Below are 13,505 nucleotides of genomic sequence, written 5' to 3' on the forward strand. Positions count from 1 at the left end.
AGAAGAGACAGGCACATAGTTTCTTCATAGCTTTATTTACATGTATGGAACTCCTCAATATCACATGACTCATGCTCCCAAGTCATTTTACATTCTTAAAAGTATACTACAAACATAACCAATCTGTTGTTATGAAACAAGGAGTGGCAATAAACACCAGTTATGAAGAGTTGCAACATTTGTACAGTGTGGATAGGTTTCTTCCAGACATAGCTCTCAACCTCTTAGAGTAACAAATCTGGACAAATCCACAAATAATGGGGGTACAAAGGCCCCAAAATAGGGACGATTTTGAAATATTGTTCTTACAAACTTAGAAAGTTGATAGAATAATAGGTTTTGTACTAGTATGAATTTTCTGAAGCATATGAAGTCTGAATCTCAAACGTTTGCCATTATTTTCTGACTTCAGTGCACAAAGATTTAGCAATGATTTTCCAGTAAACTACAATTTTATGAGTAACAGGCCAAAAATATGAGGCTAAAATCTGGACATTCTGCAACAATCTGTACAGTTGAGAGGTATGCTTCCAGACAGTAATGTCAACAGATCATGTACCTAATTTTTTCTTTGGCACTGTGTTCCTGTCTTATACTTACTGCATAGTCCATCTTTGTGCATCGTGAACAAGTGGTTGGGAACAGTTACTAGAAATATTGTTTTGTCAGAATGCGGCATTGCTAATGTCTAATAAAAACATGTTATCTTTATGTGTACCTGACTAAAACCAGTTTAAAAAAAAAAAAAACACCAAGGAAGGACAAACTGCCACAACAGACATACAATGCTAAAACCAAATACACATGTTAAACAGTCTTGTCGAGAAACATTGACTTCATCAGAACCAAAAGTCATCAATGTTTCATTACAAAAGTGCTTTTCTTTGCAGCAGTAGCAGAATGTCCATCTTTGTGTGTATTTGTTTTTGTTTTAAGCACTGACAATGTAAAGTACTATAATGGCATTTGACACATCTCTAGTTAGAAGTAGAGAATAATTGCTTTAAGTATTATGAGATTGATAGGATGAGCAATATGAAAAGGAATCAGGGTGCATAGCTCAAAGGCTAAGTACTGAACATTTTGTAAGAATTAATATATTTTGCTGGCTACTGACATGTAGCTCACAATTTAAACTCTCAGTTGAGACAATCTTGTTGGAGTAGTGGAATAAGTAAGATGACTATATATGCTCCCAGCTGGACAGAATCGATTGAAAGTCATTCACAGCTATGGCTGCCTGCCAGCAAGCTAGACTTGTGTAATGTTCTGCTTTATTGCTGCATTCTTTTTCAGCAGTTATTTTAATGAACTATCTCAGATAATTTTACTGAAACTAAAACTCGTTATTATGTATTGTACTTCACACTTTGCTGATATATACTGAGCTGTACATTCATGCCCAAACAGATTCTAATACAGTGTTACTTGTTTTCCTGTTATTTGGAGTCCTTGCCCAATTTTGTTAACTTTGGTGATCTGGCTGACGTTCTAACTCTGTATCACCTCCTAATGCTGACAGCATTTTACTGCAACCTTCTTCACGAGTGACTTTTTAATCTGTTGCAATGTCAGCTTTGCTGTGAAGGATTTTAGCTCTGGATTTATATAAATAACATTGCTAACATTTGACAGTTCACATAATTCTTGGACAATTTTGCAATGTGCTCTCTGCTAAAAGATAGAACTTCCTTTATGTTTCCATAATTTGTTATGATCTGTGAAGCCCTAGTCACACATAAACACTGATGATACAAATATGTAATAAGTGGAATTCAGCACTCATACATAGCCTTTGTTTGAATTATGACTTTTTACTTTTGCAGCTTGACTATTTGGTGCAGTACTGTTTTATTATACGTTTTTGGAGATAACTCAACTACTGGTGCTCATTTTGAACTTACCAGTTGTTGCTGGTTTACTAATAATAGTAGGGCGGCGCAGTGGTTAACGTCGTCGCCTCACAGCAAGAGGTTCTGTCGTTCGATTCTCAGCTGGGGTGCCTTCTGTGTGGAGTTTGCATGTTCTCCCTGTGTTCGCGTGGGTTTCCTCTGGGTACTCCAGTTTCCTCCAACATTCCAAAGACATGCATCTGGAGCATTTCTCCCTGGGCCTCCGCTGAAAGTAGGCTCTGTGGAACCTAGTCGGACTTTCCCGGTCAACAAATGTTAAATAAATAAAAATAAATAAATAATAATTGTATCCATCAGGATCCTGTTAAGTATATAGTACTAAGCAAGTGAATGATTTATGGTTGGAGTACTGTGCTTCATATGTAGTAGGACATTAGTGTGCAATGGCTTCCCTACACAATCTCAAGGAGAAATTCCCTCATCATCAGTAGCTCACAGAAAAAGAAGCCGAAAGGCATAACACTCAACACTTTTCTCCACAGGAAATCATTGTCGGTCCGATTTCTATTGGTGTGCCCCGGCAATGATTTACTTTCTAGAAAGACTTCTCTCTTCTTTGAGTATGTGTGACTATGGAGGTGGTTGGGGTTGTGGGGGGCTTGCTCCTCTGCAAAAAACAAGAAAAAGAGAGGTTTTGATCCTTTTGGTTTTCAGGATTTTCTTCATTCTGTTGAAGTCTTGACTTTCAGGAAGTCAGCATTTCACAGTGGAACTGTGTGCAATATTACACAATTCCTAAAAAGTCATAATGTATAAAGTTGTATTTAGATGTATCATATGCATTTTCATGTGTGTGTGAGCAGTACTAAGACCATTATATCCTTGCTGCATTATTATAAGAAACTTGTTTAAATTTAACTGTAAAATATTACTAGGAATGTGTATAAAAATGAACTGTAAAATTACTTTAATTAGTAAGCAACCATTAATTTTAACTACCAAGGTATTTTACTGTCAGACATCCAGATATGTCAATCAGTAATACCTCTAGTATAAGGACTGAATTTATATCAGTATCCATAAATTATTAAAATTACTGTGCTCCAGGTTCAGAAACAAAAATAACACAGAAGTCCAATTGTAATAGTAGCAATACGGTATTCCATGAGCTGTGTAAACATACCTCTTACCTCATTACACCCTGGGGGGGGTTTAACTAGCATAGCTCAATAACCCCCTGCTAATTCCTTTTTTCTTAAATGTTGAGAATGGGGAAAGGGGGGTGTAAAATACTTCTACTACACCTTTTTTGTACTTTCCATGAAGAACAAAGTGATGAAGCACTTCAGACATTAGCAGCTAATACTGTCATAGATGAAAGACTTGGAATTAACACTTACTCTGTTACTATTCTAGTAACTGCAGGTAATAATGTTATTTATCAAACTGTACGTAACACAGTTATAGGCTTTGTTAGTAAGGTTTCAGTTTTGGTAGAGTCCATGATTAAAAACAAAGACATATTTTTACCTTTTTTTTTTTTTTTTTTCAAATACAGTTGAATAAATTCCATAGTATTTGTTTATACTATCTTAAATAACTATGTACACTATTTACATCAGCCTGACACTATAACGGAGCTCAATATATATAATTACTTTATAGGTGTAACAATCCAGTTATCAGAGTGTATCTGTTCAGTTATTGTAATGTGTCAATCAATGATAAGACTTTTTCCCATGGATTGTTAATAAATGGCTTAGGATGAATCCTTAATTTTTTAATTTTAATTTCCAACAATGCTGTGGTCTTCAGTAGGCTGTAGAAGTCTTCCAAAGTCGGTATTGTGTTTGTATTCCATCTTCTTGTTATACACTTCCTTGAGATTACAAGTATTGTCCATACTAGATATATATTTGACTCATTCAAATGAGGACCTTCATACATATTTAATAATACTAGAGCTTTAGATAAGTTAAACGATTCATTAAATAAAGCTTGTAAAAAGTTTTTAATGGCATTCCAAAATGGCTTAATTTTAACACAGTTGAAAAAAATGTGATTCAAATCTGCATTGTGTATTTGCTCACACCTCCAACATATTCCCTTTGTGGAAGAATTAATTTTAGTAATTCTATCTGGAGTTAAAAATGCTCTGTGCAAGCATTTCCAATTAAAAACTTTCCAATATTGTGTAAAAGATGTATGTTTTATTGATAATAAAATATTTGATTTAATTTCTTCAGTTAGCTGCAATGAGTGCCCTTTTGTTATATAATTCCAATATGAGGATTTGGGTGTTGTTTTATAATTTATCACTATCTTGTAAAGTTTTGAAATACTATTTCCCATGTCATGATCATTATATATAATTTCATATAGGTATTGCGTAAGTTTAGGTATTTCTTAAAATGAAGAATTACTAATTATTCTGCTTAATCGTGCAAATACATCAGAATGCATTGCATTGTTAGTCAATCTTGTTGTGGAATTTTGTATGTTGTTTCTATTGTTTGCATATCCAGAACTTTTAGTTCTTTGATACATTGAAACCAAACATTTTTTTTTTACCTTCACTTAACAAAAGCACATAAACTTTATCTGTATTACCTGGATGCAGAACGAAGGTTATAATTTCTGAGGTTATATTATTACCATGTTACTAAGAGAAGTACGGCCAAGCAGTACTCCTCATTAGACCGATACCTTGTTACTAAGAGATGTACAGCCCAGCAGTACTCCTCATTAGACTGATACCTTGTTACTAAGAGAAGTACAGCCCAGCAGTACTCCTCATTAGACTGATACCTTGTTACTAAGAGACGTACAGCCCAGCAGTACTCCTCATTAGACTGATACCTTGTTACTAAGAGAAGTACAGCCCAGCAGTACTCCTCATTATAGAGATACTTTGTTAGTAAGAGAAGTACAGCCCAGCAGTACTCCTCATTACACTGATACCTTGTTACTAAGAGAAGCACAGCCCAGCAGTACTCCTCATTAGACGGATACTTTGTTAGTAAGAGAAGTACAGCTCAGCAGTACTCCTCATTAGACTGATACCTTGTTACTAAGAGAAGTACAGCCCGGCAGTACTTCTTATTAGACTGAATGACTTATTGTTCTTTATTTTCCACATACAAGGGAATCTAGTTACACTGATAAATGTAAACAGAACTAGACAGTCAGAAAAATACTTCTGATAAATATGCATTGTGCAAATATTCCCTCTTGTAAAACATTGTTGTTTATACCTAAAAAGTATACATGATGTTCTTTGACATTATAATTACTACTTCTCAGATAGTGCTTGGTTACCCTCAGAACAGTCAGTATGAATATAGAAAGGATTACACTCATATGTTTCTCCCACTGATTCATTACTGTTTATAATGTAACACAGTTTTAATAATTGTTTGCATGTATTGTTATGGATTTATCTTTCCCTATTTTCATTAACTGTGCCAATGTTTACATACATGTCAGATGTGTGAAACATCCGCAGAAAAACAGATAGTTAGGTACAACAGCTGGACGTGACCTGTGTTTGGAAAAGTGGTTGACCAGTTAGTGTAGAATCATTGGTTGTATTTGGGGAGAGCTGATCGAGACTTCTTTTTAGAATCATAAAATGTCTAATTGATCTCAAATAGGAAAGCCATTATAGATTATCAAAATTTGGACTTAAGATGTTCATACTTTTAACAAAAAGTAAGTACATGAAGCTTAAAGTACAATACACTAGGAATGTCATCACGCCAGCACACCTTGGATTAATGGGGTCCTAGTCTATCACAAATGAAAAGGTCTTAAATGAGGGGTGACAGTATATCTCAGTGGTTGCGCCAATTTATATTTAAATAACTGTAATGGTATTGTAGAATTTATAATCATCAAAATGGAATTGTTTCATCAAGCTATCATGGTATGTGTTTCTTTAGAATCCATCCTTTAAGTAAATCCATCCAACCATCCATCCATCCATCTACAACCCCCTTTTCCCAATTTTTGCACATGGGGTCGAGGTGTCACTTCAGCTGTGACAATCATATACAGCCAAGGTTCACACTGCCAGATGGCTATTCCTGTTTGGCATGTAAATAAGATTATGAAAGTCTTTGTTGGAGGTTCATAATTTGGAAATAAGTAATGGTACAGTAATGTTAGTTAAGATGCCGCGGCGGTAGCATTGTTACCTCACAGCAAGAGGTTTTCCCGTTCGATTCTCGGCTTGGCTTGAGAGTGCCTTCTGTGTGGAGTCTGCATGTCCTCCCCATGGTTGGGTAGCATTCGAAAGACATGCGTGCATAAATGGGCGTGCCTTCGTTGAAGGTTGGGTGTCGAGCTGGCACCTCGGTGTTTCGTAAAAAATCTACTGCCAATCATTAGCGGACCGGAGTTCCGCTGTGGCTACTCCTTACCGGGAGAAAGCTGAAAGACAAACAACAACAACAGTAATGTTAGTTAAGATTAATTATCCCAATGTAGGCTGGTTGAAATATTTATCTGATAATATGTAGGCTTCTACATTTCAAAACATTATCAAAACACTACTGTAGTGAAGTGATATTGCTATACAAGTAATGTACCCCACCTCATCAGGGCTAACATGGCAGTAGTTTGAATTAGATTATAGGCTCTGTGTATAATTTTATCAGATCATTATGAAGTTGTGATAAAATTATAATTTGAGATGTATAACTTATAACATCTATTGTGATACTGGACTACAATAAAGGCAGTCAGATTTCACTATGGTACATCAAATCCAACACCCTAAACTCAACTATATACCCCAGCTAAACTGGCACATCCAATGCATAACCTGAAACACAACTACATACTCCAGGTAAATGAAGCTACTTGGTTGAGTACTTGAATGTTCAAAATGTAAATTCTTAGATCTACAAACGTTTCATTTAAGTCCTCCAATGAAAAAGTAAATTGGGTGTATTTCAGTAGCAGAACAAGCTATCTGCACCCCCATGTGCAGGAGGGGCAAACAAGCCCTCACACACCTTTTTAGTTTATTATTCTTGGAAACGTATCTACTCCTTGGAAAACTCACTGTGGACAGAACTCATTGAACTGTGGAGTTTATTATCGGTTTTCTACCCTTTCCCAATGTTGTGTACCCTGCAGTTTGTTTATAATTAAGGAGATGTCACAACCCCCCAACACACAGGACAGACATTTTTTTTTGGAAAAATAAGGTAAATGACTCATTGAGAGATTGCTCCAAGTTGGAGAAAGACTGAGACCCTTAAAACATATGTGGAAGTGTGTTCTTCATTTTGGATACTGCACTCCTGATATGATTTAGAAGTAGCAGATTTTAAGAATGCACATATCAGTCTGTATGCTGTAAGTTAGTTATGTATTTGTATTTTTGTTGGTTATTTCTTGTTAAGATAATTTGGCTCATCAACTGACCCTTTTTAGCCATTACCCAGACTCATGAAATTGCATATACAGTGTAGTTATGATGAATACAAACAACGTTTTCAAATATTATAAAAAATATGACAAAAGCATCCATTGCACAAACATACTAGAGGAAAACTGATTTGATCATTCACTATTCAAGAGGGGGGAACCAGGCAAGTTACAAGGGCATACATTATTCTTTTTCATGGTTCTGGCTGGAACATCAAATTAAGTTTAGACTGTTCTAAAAACTTTCGTGGATCCTCTTCATATTTATATCAAAATAGATGGGCATTTTTGTTAACCTGGAAAGTTCCTATTAATTTGGCAAAAAAAACTGTTGTGAAAATATAGAACCAATAAGTTACTTCTAATGGAAAAAATATCACTGTCATTGACCTCTCTCTGGAGATATCTCCTCTATCTTTGACAACATCTCTTCCATCTACTTTAACTTTTCTCTAGATAGTTAAATAGGATATTGCCTTCTAGATTTAGCAACTATGACATTAATTAATCACCTCTGAGTTTAGAATATTGGGTTACTCTCAAGTAGACATCATGCACCAAGACCTCCTCAAGGAGTTTGAGTTGGTTGTTCATTGGCTGTTGCTACAATAATAGGGCATGGCTGAGAATCAAGAAATGGACTGCCGCATGACTGAAAGGTTGGACATGGAGGGTTGTTGTGATATCAAAGGAATTATGGGCATATTATTCTTCTGTGAGTTTGTTTCAGATATATCTGCAGGAAAAAAAGAACAGGATTGTTCTATTTCCAGGCAACACAAAGACATGTAAAGCAGTGGAAGTGGACAGAAAGCTACATGGGAGGTTCACCGGAGATAAATATAACGTGCTGCACATGGTCTATAACAATTTTGCTGTGAAGTACGTATCAGTTAGAGGGAATGAAATCAATGTCTATACAGCAAGAAAAGGCTCCAGGGATGTTGTTCATATCATCAGAAGTAGAATGAGAGGGCAGGAGCAGCAGGGAATAGAGTAGTGAGGTATGTCCCTAGTGGGATTGAACCCAGAAGCAAAGAGTTCCTGTCCTAAAAGTTTTGGTCAGGCCACACTTTTAGTTCTGTATTCAGTTTTAGACCTCATGCTGACAAAGGAACATTAGATATTAGTTGAAGGGAATCTGTGGAAAAGCCACCAGAGTTGTAGGTGAAATGGACTGGAAAGGCTATAACTAGAGTTTAGAGGCTTTATAACTCATTCACTAGAGACTAGGCAACATTGAGGACATGATATTGGCATACAACATCATGTTACAGAAATGAGAAGATGAGTTTGAGCAGGAAGGATGTGAAGAAGAATAGATATACAGACAAAAGATTGTAGGATACAATTGTTCTCTTTATCTGAAAAAAAGTTAATTACAGTTAAAAGGCAGACTAGATAGTCTTATCAGCTCATACTCCAATTATACAAATGTAAAATAATATAAAATAATGGCAGAATGTTTTTGTCTTCCCGGGTCTTAATAGGGCAAACTGTGTATCCAAACTTAAATGTACATGCAGAACAGCTTTAGTAATGCTGGATAATGATATAACTACTCATCTCATCTTCCTTAACTGTTACTTCAACTTTCTATAAAGGCATCATTCAGTGCGTTATCGTGAATTTGAATTTAAAGCCATACATTGCTAACTGGGTCACCCATTCGTTTAGCAGTAGGAACAATAGGTTTGTATTTTAGGCATTAAATCAGGAGAAAGTAATGCGAGCACTGGAGTAACACACAGGTGTGCTCCAGGGGGTCCACTTCTAAATCTCAATAGGTAAAAATCTTGAATTTCAAAAGACTGAGTCCAAAATCTCAAAATCTCAAAATCCTGAAAACTCAAAATACTGAACCTCATAATATCGAAAAAAATACAGGACACCAACACTTACTATATTCCAGCACAACTACATACAGAAACATATTACTCTTCTCCAACTATAAGCAAAGGGGGCAAGCACCCCTGATGTGGGGGGCTGTGTCCCCACACCCCCTACTACTTAAATATATAAACTCAGAGATCGCACTGTATGTGTTGGTGTCCTGTATTTTTTTCAATATTATGAGATTCAGTATTTTGAGTTTTCAGTATTTTGAGCTTTTGGACTTTGTCTTTTGAATTTTGAGATGTTGAACTTTCGAGATTTAGAAGTGGACCCATTCCAGGTTCCTTATTATTTGGATTCATAGCCAAAATGTATTCCTTAAGTTCTAGACTTGTAAAAACATTTGCAGATGGAGTAAAATGGAACTAACTTCCACTTCTCAAACAGATACAGATAACTGTCATTTTTTTGAAAGTTTATCCAGTTATTGTCATCAGGATAGTTTACATGTTAATAAGAAAAAATGCTGGATTACTAGTTATAACACAAGCAATAAACAGTTAAATCTAATACACTTTTAGAGACCAACACACTGTATGTTGCTAATTACAATATTGATGTTTATGTATCTCATATAACTATTAAAACTTATGAGGTAATATGACTAATCCTTAGGGATGTTACCTATAGGATTTTTATTTCATTTTATTTTATCTGTGCTTCCTCACACAGGTAATACACTGATCCCAAAGGGGTGATTTAAGTCACTACCTAGATGCTAAAACACGTAGTAAATGGTTAACTAGTTATGTGTCAATGCATAAAACAGATTTACACAAAACAATATGAAGACAAACAAAACAACTAAGGCAGATACAAATTAATTAGGTAAAAGCTGACAATTGGTTAATTAGGTGGTGACCTCATGATGATATGTTTTGAGGAGGAGATGAAAATGCAGTATCTGACTCCTAAATACATACCGTGCTTTTTTACTATTAGGATTTGTCTAAATTGTACTATGAATTTGTTGTAGCTGATTAAGTTCTCAGGTGCAGCTATTCCCATAACTCGGACCATAAAATAGAGACACGATGATTAATGTAATGCAGCTTGCTTTCTCATTATTAATGGCCATTATTAAGGAGGGCTCAAGGATGGTATGCATTTTTAGAACTTACTGAGAGCCTTGCTGCCACAAATGGAAGGTACCAGCTTTAGAAAAGTAGTCGCTGAACTGCCTTCCATGCTTGTTTTGACAGATTTTAAGTGGAGTCTGCATGTCTGCCCTGTGTTTATGTAGGTATACTCTGGGTGGTCCAGTTTTCCTCCACATTCCAAAAACATGCAGTAAGGAGGATTGGGGACCATAAAATGACCTTAGGAGGAGTGTGTGCATGTGTGACACAGAGGAAAGACCTGGCAACCTATGTTAACTTCACCCTTTCCCTTGAATACTCAATGGATAATGGTGGTTATTGCTCAGGTCACTCTAGGAGTCGGATACAACTCATAAGAGAGCAAGTGAATGACCTTTAAATGAGGTCCATGTTACACCACATACCATTAAGCTTTGATCAAAAATATCTAATGATGTCTTCTCAGGGGATTTTGTGAAATTAATATGCAAATTCTGTTAAAAGTAGCTTGGAAAATACTGAATTCTGTAATAGATTTAAAGAGAGCAACATGAAGATATCAGACAAGAGGGGGGATGCTGTGTGAACTGCATTACATTGCCTGGGAGTGAGGTAGAGTGCGGCAGCATTGCATTGCCTGGGAGTGAGGTAGAGTTTGGCAGCATTGCCTGGGAGTGAGGTGGAGTGCTGCAGCATTGCATTACCTGGGAGTGAGGTAGAGTGCTGCAACACTGCATTGCCTGGGAGTAAGGTGGAGTGCTGCAGCATTACATTGCCTGGGAGTGAGGTAGAGTGCTGCAGCATTGCATTGCCTGGGAGTGAGGTAGAGTGCAGCAGCATTGCATTGCCTGGGAGTGAGGTAGAGTTCGGCAGCACTGCATTGCCTGGGAGTGAAGTGGAGTGCTGCAGCATTGCATTGCCTGGGAGTGAGGTAAGGTGCTGCAGCATTGCATTGCCTGGGAGTGAGCTAGAGTGCTGCAGCATTGAATGCCTGGGAGTGAGGTGGAGTGCTGCAGCATTGCATTGCCTGGGAGTGAGGTAGAGTGCTGCAGCATTGCATTACCTGGGAGTGAGGTAGAGTGCTGCAACATTGCATTGCCTGGGAGTAAGGTGGGATGTTGCAGCATTACATTGCCTGGGAGTGAGGTAGAGTGCTGCAACATTGCATTGCCTGGGGGTGAGGTAGAGTGCTGCAGCACTGCATTGCCTGGGAGGGAGGTAGAGTGCTGCAGCATTGCACTGCATGGGAGGGAGGTAGAGTGCTGCAGCATTGCATTGCCTAGGAGTGAGGTGGAGTGCTGCAGCACTGCACTCCCTGGGAGTGAGGTAGAGTGCTGCAACATTGCATTGCCTGGGAGTGAGGTAGAGTGCTGCAACATTGCATTGCCTGGGAGTAAGGTAGAGTGCTACAGCACTGCATTGCCTGGGAGGGAGGTAGAGTGCTGCAGCATTGCACTGCCTGCATTTTTATTTATTTAATTATTTATTTGACATTTGTTTTGGGGGGAGTGTTGCATGCACTGCACTGCCTAGGGGAGAGGGGGAGTGTTGCATGATTGGAGGTGATGGAGAATTCTATATGCATCACATTACTTTGCCAAAGAGTGAGGGGAGGGCATGCTGCATGCACTGCATTTCCTGAGGGTTAGGAGTGTTGCATGCATTGCATTTTCCTGGGGTAAGGGGAGTTCTACATGCATTGTATTGCCTGGGAGTTAGAGGGGGTACTGCCTGTACTGCATTGTTTGAGGGGGGGAGTGGTGTGCTGCATTACATTACAATTATAATTATTATTATTATTATTACATTTAAATGATGTAAGAAATCAAATAATTGGAATACTTATATGTTGAAGTATTAACAATAAAAGCTATGAAAATGGTATAATTGTCAAAACCAGTACAGGAAAATAAAAAAAAAAACAACATGAAAATTAATTTGCAATAGACTTGCCGTAAATACAGACAGAGGTTCCTTTCTAACCATTTTGTAAATTATAATTACAATAAATGGTTGAACACAAGGGCATGGTAAGTTAGGGATACCACCTTTTGACCACATCCTGAACCACAACACCCACATTTTCTCTATAGAATCCACACCCCATTATTTAAAGGAAAGAAGCTATTTCATCACATTCACACATATAGAACTATATCACAGCCCTCGTGTTACAATACTGCATTAACTATTAACACTATGCAACTGGTTCCAAATCTGGTAATGCACTGGAGCCAGGAGAGAATACAATGCTGTGGCAAAGAACATGTGCTGTAGCGCTTTCTGCTTGGCTGTGACAAATGACTTACTGTATATTGGATGAGGCTACAAAGGTTGTAAAGACAAGGCAGGTGCAGTGTTTATGACACTGGCAAACAGCTGCTATGTTAACATAGTATCTTCCTGCTTGTGACAATCTTATACTTTTTTATGTGAATCATAAGGTGCTCAGAAAGCAGAATCTAAATGGCTGAAAGCAATACAATGTATGTATATATGTGTGTGTGTGTTATGGACAAACATATATACATGTACATATACATTTACATACACACACACACACACACACATATATATATATATATATATATATATATATATATATATATACATATATAATTGGTATAATGAATTTCATTAACAGACCCAAATGATGATGCCCAAAATGTCATTGACAAAATGTTGCCAACATGAACATTGATACACTAGTGTGCAGGCACTGAGCAATAACCTTGGCATATGCAAAAAAACAAAGGGTAAAAAATTAGAATAAAACATTGTTTTTTGCAAAGGGCACACACCCCTGCACCCCCACACCCCCTGCTAATTATATATACCAGCTCTGTGATAGTACTTCAGTGGGGACAAGCCCCCCACACCCTCCACACACCTGCTAATTATATATGCTAACTCTAATATTGCACAATGTTGGGGAAAAGGCACTTTTCCCAGCCTTGAGTACTGTGCGATCTTGCACACCTGTCAACCATCTGTGTACACAACCAGATTTTGCCAGCTAAACAGATGTAGACCAAACATGGATTCAGCTAAATTCCGCTCTCATATTTGTGTGTATATATATATATATATATATATATATATATATATACACACACACACACACATACATATATATATATATATATATATATATATATATATATGTGTGTGTATAGATATGTGTGTGTGTGTGTGTGTGTGTGTGTGTGTTTGTATGAGTGTCTATTTATGTATGTATTTA

The sequence above is a fragment of the Protopterus annectens genome, chromosome 13.part0, assembly GCF_019279795.1.
Source record: "Protopterus annectens isolate FY-2018-M chromosome 13.part0, PAN1.0, whole genome shotgun sequence".
NCBI classification, from domain to species: Eukaryota; Metazoa; Chordata; order Ceratodontiformes; family Protopteridae; genus Protopterus; species Protopterus annectens.